This window comes from Miniopterus natalensis, chromosome X (assembly GCF_054644295.1).
Source record: "Miniopterus natalensis isolate mMinNat1 chromosome X, mMinNat1.hap1, whole genome shotgun sequence".
In the NCBI taxonomy this organism is placed as follows: Eukaryota; Metazoa; Chordata; class Mammalia; order Chiroptera; family Miniopteridae; genus Miniopterus; species Miniopterus natalensis.
In genome coordinates this window covers 28,660,746-28,679,776 of record NC_142103.1, presented here as the reverse complement: position 1 = coordinate 28,679,776, position 19,031 = coordinate 28,660,746, and the positions used below count along the sequence as shown (strand labels likewise).

Genomic DNA, 19,031 nt, shown 5'->3' with positions numbered 1-19,031 from the left:
AAAAACTGAATGAGCCAAGTGTCTCCAAAGAGGCACTTGATTAAACAAATTAGGATATGTCTACACATTTAAACATTGTGTAGCTCTTGAAAACATTGATGGGCATTTACTCTTATTCACTTGGGAAAAAATCAGTGTATAATCTTTTTTTAAAAATGTACCTTTATTAATTTCAGGGAGAGGAAGGGAGAGGAAAGAGAGTTGAAATATCAATGATGAGAGAGTCATCATTGATCGGCTGCCACCTGCATCCCTCCGACTGAGGATTGAGCCGGCAACTCAGGAATGTGCCCTGACCGGGAATCGAACCTCAGTCTCCTCGATCCTAGGTCAATGCTCAACCGCTGAGCCACGCCTGGCCAGGCCAATGTATAATCTTAAGTGGAAAAGTCAGTTAACCACTGTATACACAGTATATTCCATTTTTAGGAAATATAAAACCTTTACATGCATTAAAACTTCTGAAAGGCTATATATCAAAAGAAGAGTGGTTATGAGTAATAGGATAATGCATGAATTTAATATTCTAACCTTTTTCCTCATCTGTATTTTCTCATCTGTAATATATAGGGTGTCCCCTCAAAATGTATACACACTTCAACAGCTGATAATTCACTTAATTTTGAAAGTGAACTGTATGTCAATAAACACTGACTTTATAACCATTCAAAGTGTGTATACATTTTTTGGGACACCCTGTATGTTGATTTTTTGGTGTAATTGCTGGGAAAGAAAAATGTTGATTGCAGGCTACATTGGAAATGAAATGAAGAAGATGATAGAATGGGAGAATGGGTAGGGTTTATACAGTTTTGTTTGGAGCACATACTGAGTGGAAAAGTTTTAGACCAAAAATGGAGATGTGTTAAAATGATAGATGAGTTGTCAAGATGTGGATAATAAGTGCTTATATCATATGATTAAATGAGACAGTGCTTATAAGATGCTAAAATAGTGCTGGAACATAGCAGTTAATAAATAAAAGTGAACAACCTTAAGTAGCTAAAAGAGAGGATGGGTACTTTTTGGTTTTCCTTTTTCTTTTTAATTAAAAAATTTTATTTTAATTCTCACCCGAGGACATTTTTTTCTATTGCTTTTTCAGAGAGAGTGGAAAGGGAGGAGAGAGAAAGAGAGAGAGAGAAAAAGAGAGAGAGAGGGAGAGAAAAACATTGATGTGAGAGAGACACATCGATTGGTTGCCTCCCACACACACCATGATCAGAGCCAGGGATCAAGCCTGCAACCGAGGTACGTGCCTTTGGCCAGAATTGAACCTGGGACCCTTCCGTCCGTGGGCCGACACTCTCACCACTGAGCAAAGCAGGTTAGAGCTGAATCTCCTTTTCCTAAGGTGTCATTCTGGCATACACTAGTGGCATTTCCCCTAGATTTATTGAGATATAATTGACATATAACTGTATGTTTAATGTATACAATCTGTTGATTTGATACATTTCTATATTGCAAAATGATTACCACCATAGCATTAGCTACTACCTCCATTCTGTCACATAATCACAAATTTTAGAGGGGGAGTGAAAACATTTAATATCTACTTTCTTAGCAACTTTCAAGTACATAATACAGCAGTATTAGCTATAATCACCATGCTGTATATTAGATCCCCAGCACTTGTTAATCTTATAACTATAAATTTATACCCTTTAATCAATATCTTCCCCACATGTCCCCACTCCCCAGCCCCTGGTAGCTACCACTCTTACCTCTGTTTCTCTGAGTTTGGCTTTTTTAGAGTCAAGATATAAGTGCTATCATACAGTATTTATCTTTCTCTATCTGACTTATTTCACTTAGCATAATGCCCTCAAGTTTCATCCAAGTTGTCACAAACAGTAGGATCTCCTTTTTCTCATGGTTGAATAACATTCAATTGTATATATACACCACATCTTATTTATCCATTTATTCATTGATGGACACTTAGGTTGTTTCCATATCTTGGCTATTGTGAGTAATGCTGCAATAAACATGAAACATGGGGATGCAGATATTTCTTTGAGAATCTCATTTCATTTCCTTTGGATATATATACAGAAGAGGGATTGCTGGATCTTTGGGTAATTCTATTTTTTTATTTTTTGAGGCAGCTTCATACTGTTTTCCATAATGGTTATACCAGTTTACATTCCAACCAATAGTGCACAAGAAGTCCCTCTCTTCATACCCTCACCAACACTTGTTATCTTTTGTCTTCTTGATGATACCCATCATAACAGGTGTGAGGTGATATTTCATTGTGGTTTTGATTTGCATTTCCTTGGTGATTAGTAATGTTGAACACCTTTTTGTGTAGCTGTTGGCCTCATGGAATTTAATAAATAAACTGTTGAAATAAATCTTCTGAGAAATGGGGTCTTTGTTTATTTCTAAGAACTGAAAATGTTTCTTCAATGCAATCTCATAAATTTTTACAACATTCCTGATGCCTGGGTGATGTTATTGTGGTTTAGAAATGAAGCCAAACCATGTTCCTCAAAGTAGGATTGGTAGAATTCTGGGAATACACGCATGGGTTTTTGGGTTTCACAAGTTCCCTGTAAATGTTTTTTAAGTGTTTTTTGTTTTGTTTTTTTTGTGTTGTTTTTTTTTTAATTCATTATAAATATACTCTGTATTTTCCAGTGTCACCCAGTGTCTTGGAAGCCAAATTTTGTGTTCATGGTAAAAATTGTCATGACACTAAGTAACACTACTGTATTCATTGATCACAAGATAAACTTTTCTCCCCCTGCAGTTTACTATCTCTGAAGTTATGTTGCAGCTTGTAGTTGATGGCACCTTAGCACTGTGTCACAGTTTAATTAGAAGTATTTTTTGTTTCTTAGTAGTATATAAAATGATGTATCTAATAATCAAAGGCATCTTAAATTAATGAAATTCTGTTTCTAGTCAATCAGAAAAATGTGAAGATGTACTTAATACACAAAGGATGCATTTGCTCCATAAGTACATCATTTTGTACTAATAGAGGTTTTGCAGCCATTTGAGTTAAGAAACTGGTAAAAAGTTGAGGGAGAGTCATCAGGCTCCCCCTACAGAAGGAATGTTTAAATCAAGAGAATCTGATTTGTTGCCATCAGTACTGTATTTGTGTTGTGGATTGTGATTTAAAGCCACCAAAGCAACATTATCAGTATCATGGAATTAACATTAATTTATATTTGTTCAGTTTTATAACTTGATTTATTTTTAATGTGTGAATGTTTTTGTTTTATACTTTGCATGGGAGTGAAGGATGTCAAAATATGCCACCCTAAAATATACCACTTTGGCAATAGGATTATTTGGAGCTGAAAACACTTGAAAAGGAGCAGGTACAAGAAGAGTGCTCTGACCTTCACATTCCTTTCTGAAGACAGGAGATAAAAATACTGTCTGAAAGATATTCTTCCTATACCAGGAGAAACAGTACATTATCACCAGAGATGGGGAGTTGAGGCCAAGAGAATTCTGTAAAAATGGATCTTGTTAAAATAACCTTTACCTTCTTTTAGTCTCCCTATATTTTAGTTACACACTTGCCTCTCTTCATTCAACCTAATATATTCGCACTTAGGTTTTGCCATTTCTTTGGATCTTCATTTCCTTATGAAGTCTCCTAAGTCTTGCAAAACTTATGTTAAATAAATTTATATGCTTTTCTCTTGTTTGTCCATCTTTTCTTACAGAGTCCAGCCCAGAACCCAAGAGTATAGATGAAAGATTCTCCCTCTCCTATAGGAGCTATAAGTAAAGACATTTAAGCCTAGTTTTACATATACAAATTCTGAGTCAGCAATTCAAATATTCACAATGCCTTCTGAGTTAAACAGTGCATTCAAGTATTTTCAAATTTGCTACCTAATCTTTCTCTATACATTACTCATTGTCATCTGTACCTTGCAACCAAAGACAGGAAACACAAAACACACTAGATCTTGAAGACATGAACACTACTAATCAAAACACCTTTGCCAGCATCTGCAAGATAAAGTGACATCCTCCTGACAAAGTGGGTAAGATACAAACATAACTTTTAAAAAGTTTTTGAGGACAAATAGAGAAAATAACATGAATAAAATGAAATAAGTGTAAGAGGAACATTGGGACTGAGACAATTGTTTGAATTCTCATTGCAGCAATCAGTTGATTTGTCATGGTGTATTATTTTGTTGCCATAGTTATAAATTCTGTTTATTATTATATTTAGAATTTTTCCATATATATTCTTTAGTGGAATTCATCTGTAGTTTTATTTTTATGTCATCATCAAGTTTTGATATGAAGATTGTGTTGCTTAATTTTTCACTTACATAATGGTGTCTTGATAAAGAGAAATTTATCATATTTTTCTTCATTTTATTTTATTCGTTAAAATTTTTTTCACACACCATAAGGTCATAAAGACTACCTACATTATCTTCTAGAAGCTTTACTGTTTTGCCTTTCACACTTAGATGTATAATTGACCTGGAATTTATTTTTGTGTGTGGTGTGAAGTAAAGGTCAAGATCCCATTTTCCCCAATATGAATATCCAATTGACTCAACACCACTTTTTTTGAGAAGGCCATTCTTTTCCCACTACACTACAATGTCACCTTTGTGATAAACTGTTGCCATATGTATGGGTCTATCTCCAGACTTTCTATTCTGTCCACTGGTCTGTTTATTTATTCTTGTACTAGTGTCCTTGAATATTTTCATCATTACTGTAGCTTTATAATACATCTTACTATTTGGTAGTATAAATCCTCTTTATCATTCTTTTTTCATGATTGCCATGGTTATTCTTGGCCCTTTGCATTTTCACACAGATTTTAAAAATAACCTTGCCACTTTACACACACACACACACACACACCTGTTTAGATTTTGATTGGGATTGCGCTGAATCTATAGACCAATTTGGAGAGAATTAACATATTTACAATATTGAGTTTTCCAATCCATTAACATGATATGTCACTGCATTTATTTAGGCCTTCTTTAATTTCTTTCAATAATGTTTGAATTTTCATCTTCAGATTTGCATATATTTGTTAAAATTATCCCTAGAATTTGATGGATCTTCAATCGTATTCTAAATGGCTCAGTTTTAAAATTTTTATTTTCTAATTGTTTACTGCTGGTACATAGGAATAGAGCCGATTTTTAAAAATATATTGATATTGAATTGAGTGACATTGTTGGAATCATTTATTAATTTTAATAGTTTATAGTTCTTTTGGATTTTCTACATATGCAATCATTTTGTATGTAAATTATGATTACTTTCCTTTCTTTCAAATTCCTGTAACTTTTATTTCCTTTTCTTTCTTATTGCACTATCTAGCTTCCCTAATATAAAAGTGGTGATAGTGGCCATTTTTTTCTTGTTACTGATCTCAGGTGGAGAGCTCCCAATATTTCAACATTAACTATGATTTTTTTTAGACAGTGTTTATCAAATTATGAAACCTTCCTTTTACCCCTGGGTTGCTAAAAGTTTTGAATCATTTATAGAGGTTGAATTTTATCAAATGCTTCTTCTGCATCAATTGAGATGATTATATACTTTTTTCCCTTATTAATGTGGCAAGTTACACTGATTGATTTTCTTTGCTTCTTCATGTTTTAAGGTGTATTTTTATTTACAAAGTGAGATGATGCATAACAAACAGATGATGCAGTTTCAAACATTGGATCACTCTCTTTTCATGAAAAAGTATATAAATATATTATAGAAAATTCTATATAAGTAAACAGAAATTGATACAGTAAGTATTTGCTACTTCTTTTTCTATGCCAATACCACTGTCATTTAAAGCTTAAATACTGGTTTTAAGTATCCTGTATAAAATAACTACTTTATTAAAATACCAAAAAAGAATTTTTCTATAAACAAGATTGGTACATTAAACATAGACTTAGTGTGTCCTTGTAACAATGTCCACTATAATCAAATTGTCCCTAAGAACTGCAATATTCAGTTAGTGTTAAAATTTTTAAAAATAATTATCACAGGTTAAAATAGTTGTAAAAACACACATTTCAACATTATTTATTGTTATGAATAATGCTCCTCTAAGGTAGAAGAAAATAAGTATAACAATATGGTATGGACTTGCTGCCTTGTGATCTTTGTTTTAAATGGAGAGCAGGAGCTTCTGTTGGAGGTTAAGGAGCAAACTGGAAAGGCATCCAGAAAGCTCATTTCAGATCATTTCAGAGGTTGCAGGTGCTCTTTTTGTTCTTCTTCAGCTTGAAAATGTGTCAGGACATAAAGGATGACCTGGTAGCAGAAAATATATTGATCCTCCATCTGAACCATTCCATGTCTTTATAGTCTGATGTAGTGCACTAAATCAGAGAGGCCAAACTCAAGATCTTGACTGATTAATCCTAGAACCACATCTATGCACATCAGGGTCCCTGAACATCCATTGCCAGTGCTGCAGTGTATGGTGATTGGACCTGATCTGTGAATGTGATAAAATGAGATAAAAGTGACTAAGTCATCTGCTGAGAAGGTGTATCATTGTCTGGCCAGGCAGTGAAATTCAGAAATGAGAAATATGTAGCACTTCTCCTGCCTGAATATCTTCCAGGATCATTGCATTTACTACAGATCCCTTTAGTTGCTGCCTTCTCACAAGAGCCAGCTGAAGCCTGTCACTGAGCATTGTTGCTTTGCCTAGGATATTAGGCCAACAGTGATGGCATTTGATTTTTTCCCCCTTCCTCTTCTTGGGTCATGATGGCTATCACTGTGGATTTTTGTTCCCAAATTATCTGCCAGAAACCTCCAACAGTTGTAGGGAGAGGTCCTTGGCAGGCAATATAAATAAACTATTCTTTCCCCACTGATATCTTAATGAAACTGGCGTTGATAAATACACCTTCATCTCCAAGAGGCACTCTTGTAGCATCATAAGGAAGTATATTTTTACATTGGTTCTTCCTTCTATTTTCCTTAGTTTGTCCAATTAGACACTGATCCAAAGGCTTTAATTCTTGGAGATTTTCCAGCAACTTAGAAAGAATTATTTCATCTAGTAAACCTTGCAACATTCGAATAACTGATTTCAACTTGGTACTAAAACGGATTGATTTTTAAATGTTAATGTAACCTTGCATATATAGAAGAAACTCAACTTTATCATTATGTATTATTTGTTTCATATATCACTCAATTTGATATGCTCTTATTTTGTTTAAAAATTTTGCATCTATAGTCATAAGAGGAATTGACATGTAATTTTATTTTTTGTAATATCCTTTTCAGGTTTGGCATCATATTTATGTTACAATAATAAAACAAGGTGGGTAGTATGGTGGATAATTTTATGTGTCAACTTGGCTAAGCCATGGTAACCAAATATGTGACCAAATACCAGTATGGATGTTGCTGTGAAGGTATTTTTTTTAGATTAAATTATCATTTAGGTCTGTAGACTTTGAGAAAAGCAGATCATTCTCTACGTTGTGACTGGGTCTAATCCAATCAGTTGAAGGCCTTGCAAACAAACATACCAGAGGTGCCCCCCCCCCCCCGTCCCCTCAAAGAGGGAATTCTACTTCCAGACTGTCTTCAGATTCAAGCTGCAACATCAACTCTTTCCTGAGTCACTAAAACTTACACTATAGATTTTAGATTTGGCACCCTCCACAATCACATGAGCCAATTTCTTAAAGTAAAATGTTTCTCTCCCTCCCTCTCTCTCTCTCTCTCTCTGTGTGTTTGTGTATGTGTGTGTATACAGCTCTGTATATCAATAGCATCTTTTATTGGTTTTGTTCTCTTTAGAACCCTGGCTAGTACAGGTAGTTGTTTCTCTTTTACTCTTTTCTGTTAGAGTTTGTATAAAATTGGTATAATTTCTTCTTTAAATACTTGGGTGAATTCACCAATGAAGCCATCTGTCTCTGGAGTGTTTTTTGTGGAAAGATCTTTTTACAAATTCAATTAAAGAATAGGTACAGAACTAATCAAATTTTTATCTCTGCTTGTATCTGTTTGTCATCATATTGATTTTTTTTAATGTTTGTGTTATCTGCAGCAATGACTACTTTTTCAGGCTTAATAGAGGTTTCCCTGATATTGTGCTTCTCTCTTTTCCCCCTTAATTACTCTGGCTAGGATTTATCAGTTTTTAGCCTTTCTATAGAAACAGCTTTTGGCTTTGTTGACTTTCTCTTTCATATGCTTGTTTTCTATTTCATTAATTTCTAACTTTATTTTTATTATTTAGTTTCTTTTTTTAATTTGGATTTAATTTGTTGTTCTTTTTCTAAGGTCATTGATTTTTTAACCTTTCTCCTTTACAAACATGCATTATCAAATAAGGATTATATCTAGAAATTTCTTTCTATGCACTGCTTTAATTGCATCTCACAAATTTTGATATTTTGTATTTTCATTATCATTTAGTTCAAAATATTTTAAAATTGACATTCACTTTTTTCTTTAATCCATAGGTTATTTGGAAGTATATTACTTTTATTATTATTATTTTAAAATTTATTTTATTTTATTTTTTCCATCACCATTTATCCCCTCTATGTCCTTTTCCACCCCCCCCCCAGCAATCACCACATTGTTGTCCATGTCCATGAATTCTCTCTCTTTTTTTTCTTTATTGTTCAACCTCTCCACCTCCCTAACACACCTCCTCCCCACCAGAGCTGTCTGCTTGCTCTCTATCTATGAGTCTGTCTCTATTTTGCTTGGTAGTTCAGTTTGTTCATTAAATTCCACATACGGTACTTGTCTTTCTCTGACTGACTTATTTCACTCAGCATAATGTTCTCCAGGTCCATCCATGCTGTTGCAAAGGGTAAAATTTTCTTTCTTTTATGGCAGAGTAGTATTCCATTGTGTAAATGTACCACAGCTTTTTTTATCCACTCATCTACTGATGGACACTTGAGCTGCTTCCAAATCTTAGCTATTATAAATAATGCTGCAATGAACATAGGGGTACATATATTCTTTCAAATTAGTGTTTCGGGTTTCTTTGGATAAATTCTCAGAAGTGGAATTGCTGGGTCATAAGGCAGATCCATTTAAAATTTTTTAAGGAAATATCAGTGTTACTTAATTTCCAAGTATTTGGGATTTTCTAGTTATCTTTTACTTTTTTGATTTCTAGTTTAATTCCACTGTAGTTAGACAACATACTCTGTATCTTATACTGTGAATCTAAGAAGATTGACTGCCACATGTACCACAGCCTGTATCTGAGAGTGAAGGGTGAAATGCTAAAAAACAAGCGAGTTCTCATGGAACACATCCACAAGCTGAAGGCAGACAAAGCTCGCAAGAACTTCTGGTTGACCAGGCTAAGGCCTGCAGGTCTAAGACCAAGGAAGCTTGCAAGCACCATGAAGAGTGACTGCATGCCAAGAAGGAGGAAATCATCAAAGCTCTTTCCAAGGAGGAAGATACCAAGAAATAAAGCTCCACTTCTTTACCTATACATAGTGGCCTTGGCAACTACATGGATCAATGATTCAATAAAGTAGCCTTCATCCAAAAAAAAAAAAGTATTGAAATACTCTTATGATCCAGCATTTGATTAATTTTTATAAATATCCATATGCAGTCAAAAATCATGTATTCTGCAATTGTTCAATATAATGTTCTTTATATTTCCATTTAGTCAAGTTTGTTGATCATGTTGTTCAAACCTGTATCTCCACTGCTTTTCTCAATGTCTGCCTGTTCTATCAAATACTGAGAGCTATATCAAATCCCCTATTATAATTGTGAATTGGTCTATTTCACCCTTAATTCTATACATTTTGCTTTATATATGAAGCTATATTATAGTTATTTCAAAATTTAGAAGCACTATATCTCCTTAGCTGACTCACCCTTTTATCATTATAAAATTCTCCCCTTTGTCTCAAGTAATGTTTTTGTCTTTCTTTTGGCTAGTATTTGTACAGTACATTTTCCCCCATTCATTTATTTTAGATATTTGTGTGTTTGCATACTTAAATTGCACTTCTTATAAGCAGAATAGAATCGGATTTTGTTTTTTGTCTAGTGTGACAGTCTTTTTCTTCTAGTTGGAGTATTTACTCTGTTTATATTTTTTTTCATTTACTCCTGAGTTTATTTACCCCATTTACACTTATTTTGATTACTGAAATATTTGTATTTGCAACTTATCATTGCTTTCTATTTGAGCCATCTGCTTTGCATTTACTTTTCCTTTCTGTCTTGTCTTCCCCCACCCTCGATTAAACAAGTATTTGTATTATTTCACGTTGTCTCCATATTAGCTTTTAAATTATATTATTTTACCTTTCTTCTACTAGTGACCCTAGATCAGAGGTTTAGCAAACTTTGGTCTGTGGGTCAACCACTTGTTTTTGTAAATAAAGACTTACAGGAACACAGCAATATCCATTTATTTATGTATTGTCTATGACTGCCTTTCCTCTACAAAGGTGGAGTTGAGTAGTTGCCATATAGATTATATGGCCTGCAAAGCCTAAAATATTTATTATCTGGCCTTTATAAAAAAGTTTGCTAACTCCTAACATAGAGTATACAACTTACACTCTTGATTTATTGAAGCATAATTTAAATGATTATATTTCATACTTTCCAAGTGATTCAAAAATCGTAGTATTCAACATAATTTAACTGCTTTTTCTGCATCTATTGATATGACCATATGATTTTGCTTCTTTAGCTTGTTGATGTGATGGATTACATTAATTAATTTTCTAATGTTGAACCAGCCTTACATACCTGGAATAAACCCCACTTGGTCATACTGTACAATTATTTTTACACATTTGTAGGTTCAATTTGCTAATATTTTATTGAGGATTTTTGGATCAATGTTTATGAGAGATATTGGTCTATATAGTTTTTGTTGTAATGTTTTTTAAAATTTTATTTTTATTGTTGAAAACATTACAGATGTCCCCTGCCTTTTCCCCCTCTTTGGTCCCCTCTACCCCTTATCTGCCCCACCCCCAGGCCTTTCCCATACTATTGTCTGTGGCTGTGGGTTATGCATTTATGCATATAAGTTCTTTGATTAATCTCTCCCCATCCCCTCCCCCATTCCCACCTTCCCTCTGAGATCCCTCAGTCTGATCCAGGCTTCTATGTCTCTGGATCTATTTTGTTTATTAGGTTACACATATGAGCGAGATCACGTGATACTTATCTTTCTCTGGCTGACTTATTTCGCTTAGCAAAATACTCTCTAGGTCCATCCATGCTGCCCCAAAGGGTAAAAGATCCTTCTTCTTTACAGCTGCTTAGTATTCCATGGTATAAATGTACCACAGCTTTTTTATCCACTCATCTACTGATGGGCACTTGAGCTGTTTCCAGATCTTGGCTATTATAAATTGTGCTGCTATGAACATAGGGGTGCATAAGTTCTTTCTGATTGGTGTTTCAGGTTTCTTAGGATATATTTCTAGAAGTGGGATCACTGGGTCAAATGGCAGTTCAATTTTTAATTTCCTGAGGAACCTCCATACTGTTTTCCATAGTGGCTGCACCAGTCTGCATTCCCACCAGCAGTGTACTAGGGTTCCCCTTTCTCCGCATCCTCACCAGCACCTGTCATTTGTTGATTTGTTGATGGCAGCCATTCTGACAGGTGTGAAGTTATACCTCATTGTGGTTTTAATCTGCATCTCTCTGATGATTAGCGACATTGAGCATTTTTTCATATGTCTCTTGGTCATCTGTATGTCCTCTTTGGAGAATTGTCTTATTCAGGTCCTTTGCCCATTTTTAAAATTGGATTGTTTGTCTTCCTGGTGTTGAGTTGTATGAGTTCTTTGTATATTTTGGAAATTAAACCCTTATCAGATGTAATATTGGAGAATATGTTTTCCCATACAGTACGTTCCCTTTTCATTTTGTTCAAGGTTTCTTTTGCTGCACAGAAGTTTTTTATTTTGATGTAATCCCAATTGTTTATTTTTTCCTTTGTTTCCCTTGCCCTAGGTGATGTATTGGTGAAAATACTGCCACGTGAGATGTCTGAGATTTTACTGCTTATGTTTTCTTCTAAGATTTTTATGGTTTTGTGACTTACATTTAAATATTTTATCCATTTTGAGTTTATGTTTGTGTGTGGTGTAAGTTAGTGGTCTAGTTTCTTTTCTTTTCTTTTCCTTTCTTTTCTTTTCTTTCTTTTCTTTTCTTTTTTTTTTATGTCCTTGTCCAATTTTCCCAGCACCATTTATTGAAGAGACTATCTTTATTCCATTGTTATTACAATACTATTGGCTGTATGTTACATCCCCTTGACTGTTCTATAAATACCAGTTTTCTTTTTTTGTTTTGCTTTGTTTTTTGCATGAAGTACAATTATCTTTATGAGAACCAAGATGACAATAGTTAAAAAAATACAATTGGTATTTCACAGCATTGCAAACAAAACATGAAAAAGTCAGCACTTGGAAATCAGTGGAAATTTATAACACTGTGAATTAACAGGCTTTTTGGAGCCTGTTGGAAACCTAACCACTTTTTCTACAAGAGAGATAGAAGTTTCTATGAAAGATCAACTGGGAAGGACAGATATACCCTTCTAGCCCAGTTCCAAGGCTTTTCCATTATGAATTCTTAGACTCTGAGCATTTCTTTTTCAGACTGTTTTCAGAAACCAGCTGGAGTTGGACTGGATCTGACTTGGAACCAGAACTGTGTCTGGAAAAGAACTAGGTCCCACAGTAAGCGTATTTACTTTAACTCTATATCTGATGGCTCTAATATCTTAGGCCCCAATGAGTCTTTTTCTATTGTGATTCTGATGGCTTTTGTTAATTTTTTCTTGTATTCTTGTGTACTTGGTTGTTTTTTATTGTGTGCCAGATAGTGTATTTTATAAAACTTCAGAAATAATTTGGAGCTGATGTTATCTCTCTCGAAAGAAAATTTGTATTTGTGTCTGCTAGGCACCTTGGGGTGTTAGCACTCTGGAATTACCTTAATCCACTTTTCAGTGATTGACATTACTAAAACTTAAACTGAAATCCTTGTGAAAACCTGTCTACCTCCCTTGACTTTGACTCTGAGGTGCAGCTCTTCAAGCATCACAATCAAAAGGCATTGAATTTCACCAAGTATACCCTTAGCAAGATTTAGATTCCATTATTTATCTTTCTAGCCTCCAAATTGTTCAAAATTCTGCACAGCCTTTCAACAGTCCCCTCAATAATTGTATATGCTCCATTGGAAAAAGTGGTCTTAGCACTAAGCTCAACTTTCCCCACTCTTATTTTGAACTAGTTATTCTTCACTATCTTGATAGCCTTCTAGTGCCTTCAGGATAATTAATAAAAGATGTTTTGTCCAGCTTCACCAGATCAGCAGAAGGACTGGTTTCATTTACTCATCTCTCATTTCCTTATAACTCACTATTGAGACCTTTTGGTAAATTTTTGTTGACATATACCATATCTATAGAAAAGTACCCAAATCATAAATGTTCAGTTCAACAAATTTTAACAAAGTGAGCAAGTAACAAAACATTAACAGCACACTGAAAGCTTTCCCCATGCCCCCATCTAGTCAATAATGCATCCCAAGGGTAACTACTATTTTGACTCCTAACACCATAGATTAGGTTTGTGTGTTTTTTAACTTTATGTAAATGGGTTTACACAGTATATATTCTTTTAATCTTTTATTGCCAGCATTGTCTGTGAAATTAATCTATACTGTTGCATATATATCTACTGTAATTTATGAATTTAAACTTCATATATAAATATATTGTATTTTATTTATTCATTCTACTGTTGTTAGATATTTGGGTTGTTTCAAGTTTGGGGCTAGTGTGAAAAGTGCTACTACGAAAGTTCTTATATGTCCTTTGATGAACATATGCATGTATTTCTGTTGTGCATAAAGTAATCAGTTGTGTATATTTTTAGTCAAAATTAAAATTTGGAGCCTGGAGTATAGTGTACTCAGCAAGGTAAATGTTGCCTTGTGGAGGCCTGTCTGGGAAACCAAGTGGTCTTGCTCAAGAGACAGATCTATTCATCTCTATGTCCTATTGACCTTAACATTTGACATTGCAGCTAGCATATGCTTTGCATTAAATCCCATTATCAGAAATGACCAGTGGTAACATTTTGGCAAGCATCATTCCAGAAAACTTATACATATAGAAGCATGTACAAATATATATTTAAAAGTCGTATTTCCAAGAAAAATGAACAGAGGCAATAAATAAATATTTACAATCTCTCTTTCTCCATGCTTTATTTCATGAAATCTGCTTTCTCATCAGTCAGAGAAAGATAATGGATATTAGTAGCTGAAAAGCAGGGAAATGAAGAGATGGGCTGTTTCCCTGCATTCTAGGAGAAGACGAAGAAGTATAAATAGACATAGTTGCTCCAGGAAATTAAAGAAAGGCAAATTTCAGCAAAATTAAAATACATTTTCTTTTGGTTTCTAGCATTGGCATAGAAAAAAAAAAAAAAAGAATGACAGGTTTGTTGTTCTGGGGAGAAGGAAGAGGCTGGTATACTTTTTCATCACTGCTGGAGGGAGGGGAATTTGGGGACCATGGCTCAATGGTTACATGTATCTCAGGTGACCAAGAATTGTGGAGAGGTGGTACTTTTGGTCCAGCCATCAGCTTCCTATTGACCTTAGAGAGACGTGTTTGTAGCCAAGTAAAAAAGGAAGATACTGTTCTGGCTGTGTGCAAGTTAGGGTGAGAGTGAACCTTGTTTTTAGTGTGGGGCCAGCGTGGGGATGAGGGCAGAGGCCTGAAGGGGCCAAGTCAGCTTTCCCTACACCCCCAGGTTACCTACCAGCTCATCTTAGTTTTCTAAATGGTGCATGGGGTAGGGGGAGAGCTGATGTTGGGATCTGGGAGTGAGAGGTGAGAATCTTTTGACAGTCCTGAATCAAAGGTAAGAACTTTGACCTACCACCCAGCACTAAATGTTCACCAGTCCGTATCTGTTAGATTGTTTGCTGTCTGTAGGGAGCGGCACAACTCAAGGAAAAGGAAAAGGAAAAGGAAGAGGAAGAACTTTATGGGATTTTAAACTAGAAACTGAAGTGTATGTTTCTTCAAGGAACTGTAGGACCTGAATGGGTCACAAGGGGGTAGTAGAGGCAAACATGAAATCAGAACCCGCTTATCCACACCTGTCCTGTCTTTACTCCTGTCTTTAGAAAAGCATTAGTTAATCTTAATTTTTTTTTTTTTTTTTTTTTTTTTGGCTCTGGGGAAGAAGCTTCAATATCAATGGGGCAGAAATGAGGGGTGGAACAGAAAAGTGGGAATTTGAGGGGAAAGATACAGGTCAAGACAATGGGTAGGAGCAGAAGACTGGAAAAGGTGGGCATTTGTTGGGGAGAAGATGGGTGGTGAAAGTGACTGAAAACCAGGGTGGAAAGTGTGCCTGAGATAAATAGGAGATATTTGAAAGCCAGAGTTCTCACTCTAGAGAGAAGGGACATATGTACATCTACCAATCTCTATTCTCTCTTGTCTTTCTACCGGTAGACATAGATATAGGCAAAGAAGGAAGGAAATTGTTCCACACAGTCTGATATCTAGGAGGGATGTCTAAGTCAGAATATAAGGCCTAGAGGCAAATCAGTTTCTCCATCTCTCGGCCTTTGTTCTCCTCCCCTCTCACTTTGGTGCAGGGAAAATCAAATGTTGTACCTCTGAGAAAACAAGCTTAAGGGAGAAAAAAAAACAGAGTAGAAATGTTTGACAATTAAGACCCTAAATCAAAAAAGAGAGATGTTGATACCCTTGTAACCTGAGTTTTGACATGTGTATCTGTAGAGACTTAGATCAAAGCTCTGAATGTTTGCACTGCCCCTAGTACCATGTTGAATGGCAGTTACTGCGGTTTGTGTCCAGGAAAAGACAGCCCAAAAATCTTCTTCCTAGAACATCACAACCAGATGGCATTTTCAAGTGTAGGAACATTCTGTGACTTGTCATACATGTGGGATATACTCAAATTAGTTATTTAGTGCAAGCAAGTCTGGAGGTCAGGGCTAGAAGTTGCTAGTGTTCACCTACTAATCCAGAGAGAGTGCAACCACAATAAGAAAAGAAAACAAAAAAACAGAGGCCCTAGCCAGTTTTGCTCAGTGGTTAGAGCATCAACCTGCGGACTGAAAGGTCCTGGGTTCGATTCCGGTCAAGGGCACTTACTTCGGTGGCAGGCTTGATCCCCGGCCCCAGTTGGGGCTCATGCAGGAGGCAACCAATCGATGTGTCTCACTCACATTGATGTTTCTCTCTCCCTTCCACTCTTTTGGAAAAGTAATGGAAAAAATATCCTCAGGTGAGGATAAAAATAAAAAAAAGAAAAGAACAGAGGAATAGAGAACTTAAGTCAGGGGTAAGGATAGGTAAGGGCTCTGGACCTTAGTCAAAGATACAGGAAAAGCCCAGTCCCAGGGATAAGGTTAAAATAAACTGCAACCAGTAAGGAACCAAGGAGTCCCCAAAAGGACATGGTCCTAATAAAGAAGAATCACAATTTGCCCAATGGAAATTATCAGTTTTTTTGTGATACTTAAGATATTTAAAATGTCACTTGTGCCCGGATGGGTGTGGCTCAGAGGTTGAGCGTCGACCTAGGATCCAGGAGATCGGGGTTGGATTCCCGGTCAGGGCACATGCCTGGGTTGCGGGTTCGATCAATGACTCTCTCATCATTGATATTTCTATCCCTCTCTCTCCCACTTCCTTTCCTCTCTCTGAAATCAATAAAGATATATTTTTAAAAATAAATAAATAAATAAAATAAAAAATAAAATGTCACTTGTGTCCTTGGCCTCTCCAAGGGTCCTTTCATTCAGGGAAAAATGTTGTTTGCTCAGCCTGAGGATGCTGGTTTTTCATTTAGCCGCAATATCAATAGTCATTTGGCCAGCCTCTTCATTGTTGGAAACACGATCCCCACTCCTGACCCCACTGTTAAGGAGGCTTTATGTGCCCTGGATAACGTGAATGCCAGTGTGGAAAATAAGGGCCAGATTAAGATGTACATCAATGAAGTGTGTCGGGAAACTGTGTCACATTGCTGCAACTCATTTCTGCAGCAGGCCGGATTAAATTTGTTAATAAGCATGACAGTTATTAATAACATGCTTGCCAAGTCCGTTTCAGACCTGAGGTTTCCTTTGATATCAGAGGGAAGTGGATGTGCTGAGGTTCAGGTTTTGAAACCGTTGATGGGTTTGTCTGAAAAGCCAGTCTTGGCAGGGGAATTGTTGGGCCCCCAGATGCTGCTCTCATTCATGTCCCTCTTTATCAGGAACGGAAATGGACAGGTTCTCCTGGACACCCTGGCCTCTTAAATGGCCATCTCGAACAGAATGGGACTGAATCTACCCAAAACCCGTTTGGTGAACACTCACTTGTGTTCTCATTCAAAGACTCTGCAGTGGGTGCTATAGAAGATCCAGCCTTAGCCAATCACCACACCATGGGGTGAAAGTTACACTTGCTAAATCGAGGACCATGCTCTTATTGGTGGGGCAGGGGTTCCCACAGAGCTTTGAGTAGCTTCTTGGTTTTGCAGTCTACAGGCAATGTGCATTGTAAATTACTCCCTTACTTCTTCCTGTGGTAAAGGGCTCATTTCAGCTGCCAGCTGTGGATAAAGCATCATGAAGGATGCTTGCCTGTGGTGGTCTCCCTGTCTAAGCTGGACTGTTTTGTGGAGACCAGACACATATCAGAGCTTATGCTGAAAATGCATTTGTTGCTGCATAGGTTGAATTCTTTTTCGTTTACTCTTTCCTCTACACCAGTTGATGGATGGTGAACCTATTCATCAGAAAAGTGCACTCCCTTTCTATGTGCTGTACTGACATAACCTCATCCACCCAAGTCTACATTTGTATGTTTCATCAATAAACTTGTGTGCTTCGACTGGCAAAAATGAGACATGGTACTTGTCCTTGAGTTGACAGTCTGCATGAAGAGAAAGACAAAACTACAGGATAAATGCTAACTAACTGGGGCGGGGAGGGGGGAAGGGGGGCATTTGCTCCAACAAATGCACTCTCATCAGTGCTCACAGAAGGCAGGGGTAGAAACATCAACAAGGGGTTGGGGGCTGGGGAAAGTGGGGGTGTGGAGGGGGTTTGGTGTAATTAGGATAAAATGTTGGGAGGACTGAAAGAAAACACCTGTGAAGCAGGCAGCACAGTGCCTGGCACCTGGCACAAGAAACCCCTTGATGAAGGCATCTTTTCTTGACTGCTGGCCTAGAGAGGAATGTCAGTAGCCTTGGGTTTGTCTACACATCCTTGGAGGCCACTGAGCAACCCATCCCTGTGCATTTAATGGACGATTATAGCAATAATGGTTTCCACTTGCTGAGTGCCTACTTTGTGTTGTTCTCTCTCTTCCGGGAAGCTGCTGTTAAACCTACTTCCAGGCCCCTTCCCTTCCTTGGGATCCCAAGACCAAATTCCTGGCAGAGTGAGAAGAGTGCATTGGCCCCTGCTTCCCTTGGTGGAACTACTTTTCTGCACCATCCCTGGTACCTTCAGTGGGATCCAGGAAGAGGAGAGTGGAGTTCTCCACCAACTTCCTGTGGGGGTCATAGAGCAGCTGCTGAGGGTGCTTGGACTGGCTGTGGCTATTCCATTGATCAAGAGACACTTCCTCCCCTCCATCCAAGCTCCCAACACCCTTTGGAGGAAAGGAAGAGCCCAGCCCTACCCACTGAACCACTTCATGGAAATGGGCAACTCATTTCCAGACCTGTGTCAGCAAGTCTTAGACCCTGTGTCACCAAAGCCAGGTTCCCTGCATGTTTTGGATGCTTTGGGCAATGGTCCTGTTCCTCAAAGCTCTGGAAAGCTCAGTGGACAAGAAGCTTCCCTTGGACTGTACTGCTTCTGTGCCCATTGCCGTCTCCTGGTCTCTTGGGATGCTGCTCTGGGCCACTGTGCCCCAGGCATCAGTGCTCTCCAAGTGCTCTGCCTCCTGACTATTCTCCATAGAGAGCATAGTTTTATTTTAATTTTCCTCCCTTCTCCCAGAG

At 36.9% G+C, this 19,031-nt stretch overlaps 1 long non-coding RNA gene and 1 pseudogene across 1 annotated transcript; both read left to right on the top strand.

Moving 5' to 3' along the window:
- Positions 1-3,690: 3,690 nt before the first annotated feature.
- Positions 3,691-7,689, top strand: LOC148090445 (uncharacterized). The gene is made up of 3 exons (XR_015716485.1): positions 3,691-4,019; positions 5,624-5,761; positions 7,270-7,689. It is a non-coding gene; the product is annotated as an uncharacterized LOC148090445 (long non-coding RNA).
- A 9,096-nt stretch (positions 7,690-16,785) lies between these two features.
- On the top strand, positions 16,786-17,923 carry LOC107524005 (protein ARMCX6 pseudogene; annotated as a pseudogene).
- Positions 17,924-19,031: the final 1,108 nt, after the last annotated feature.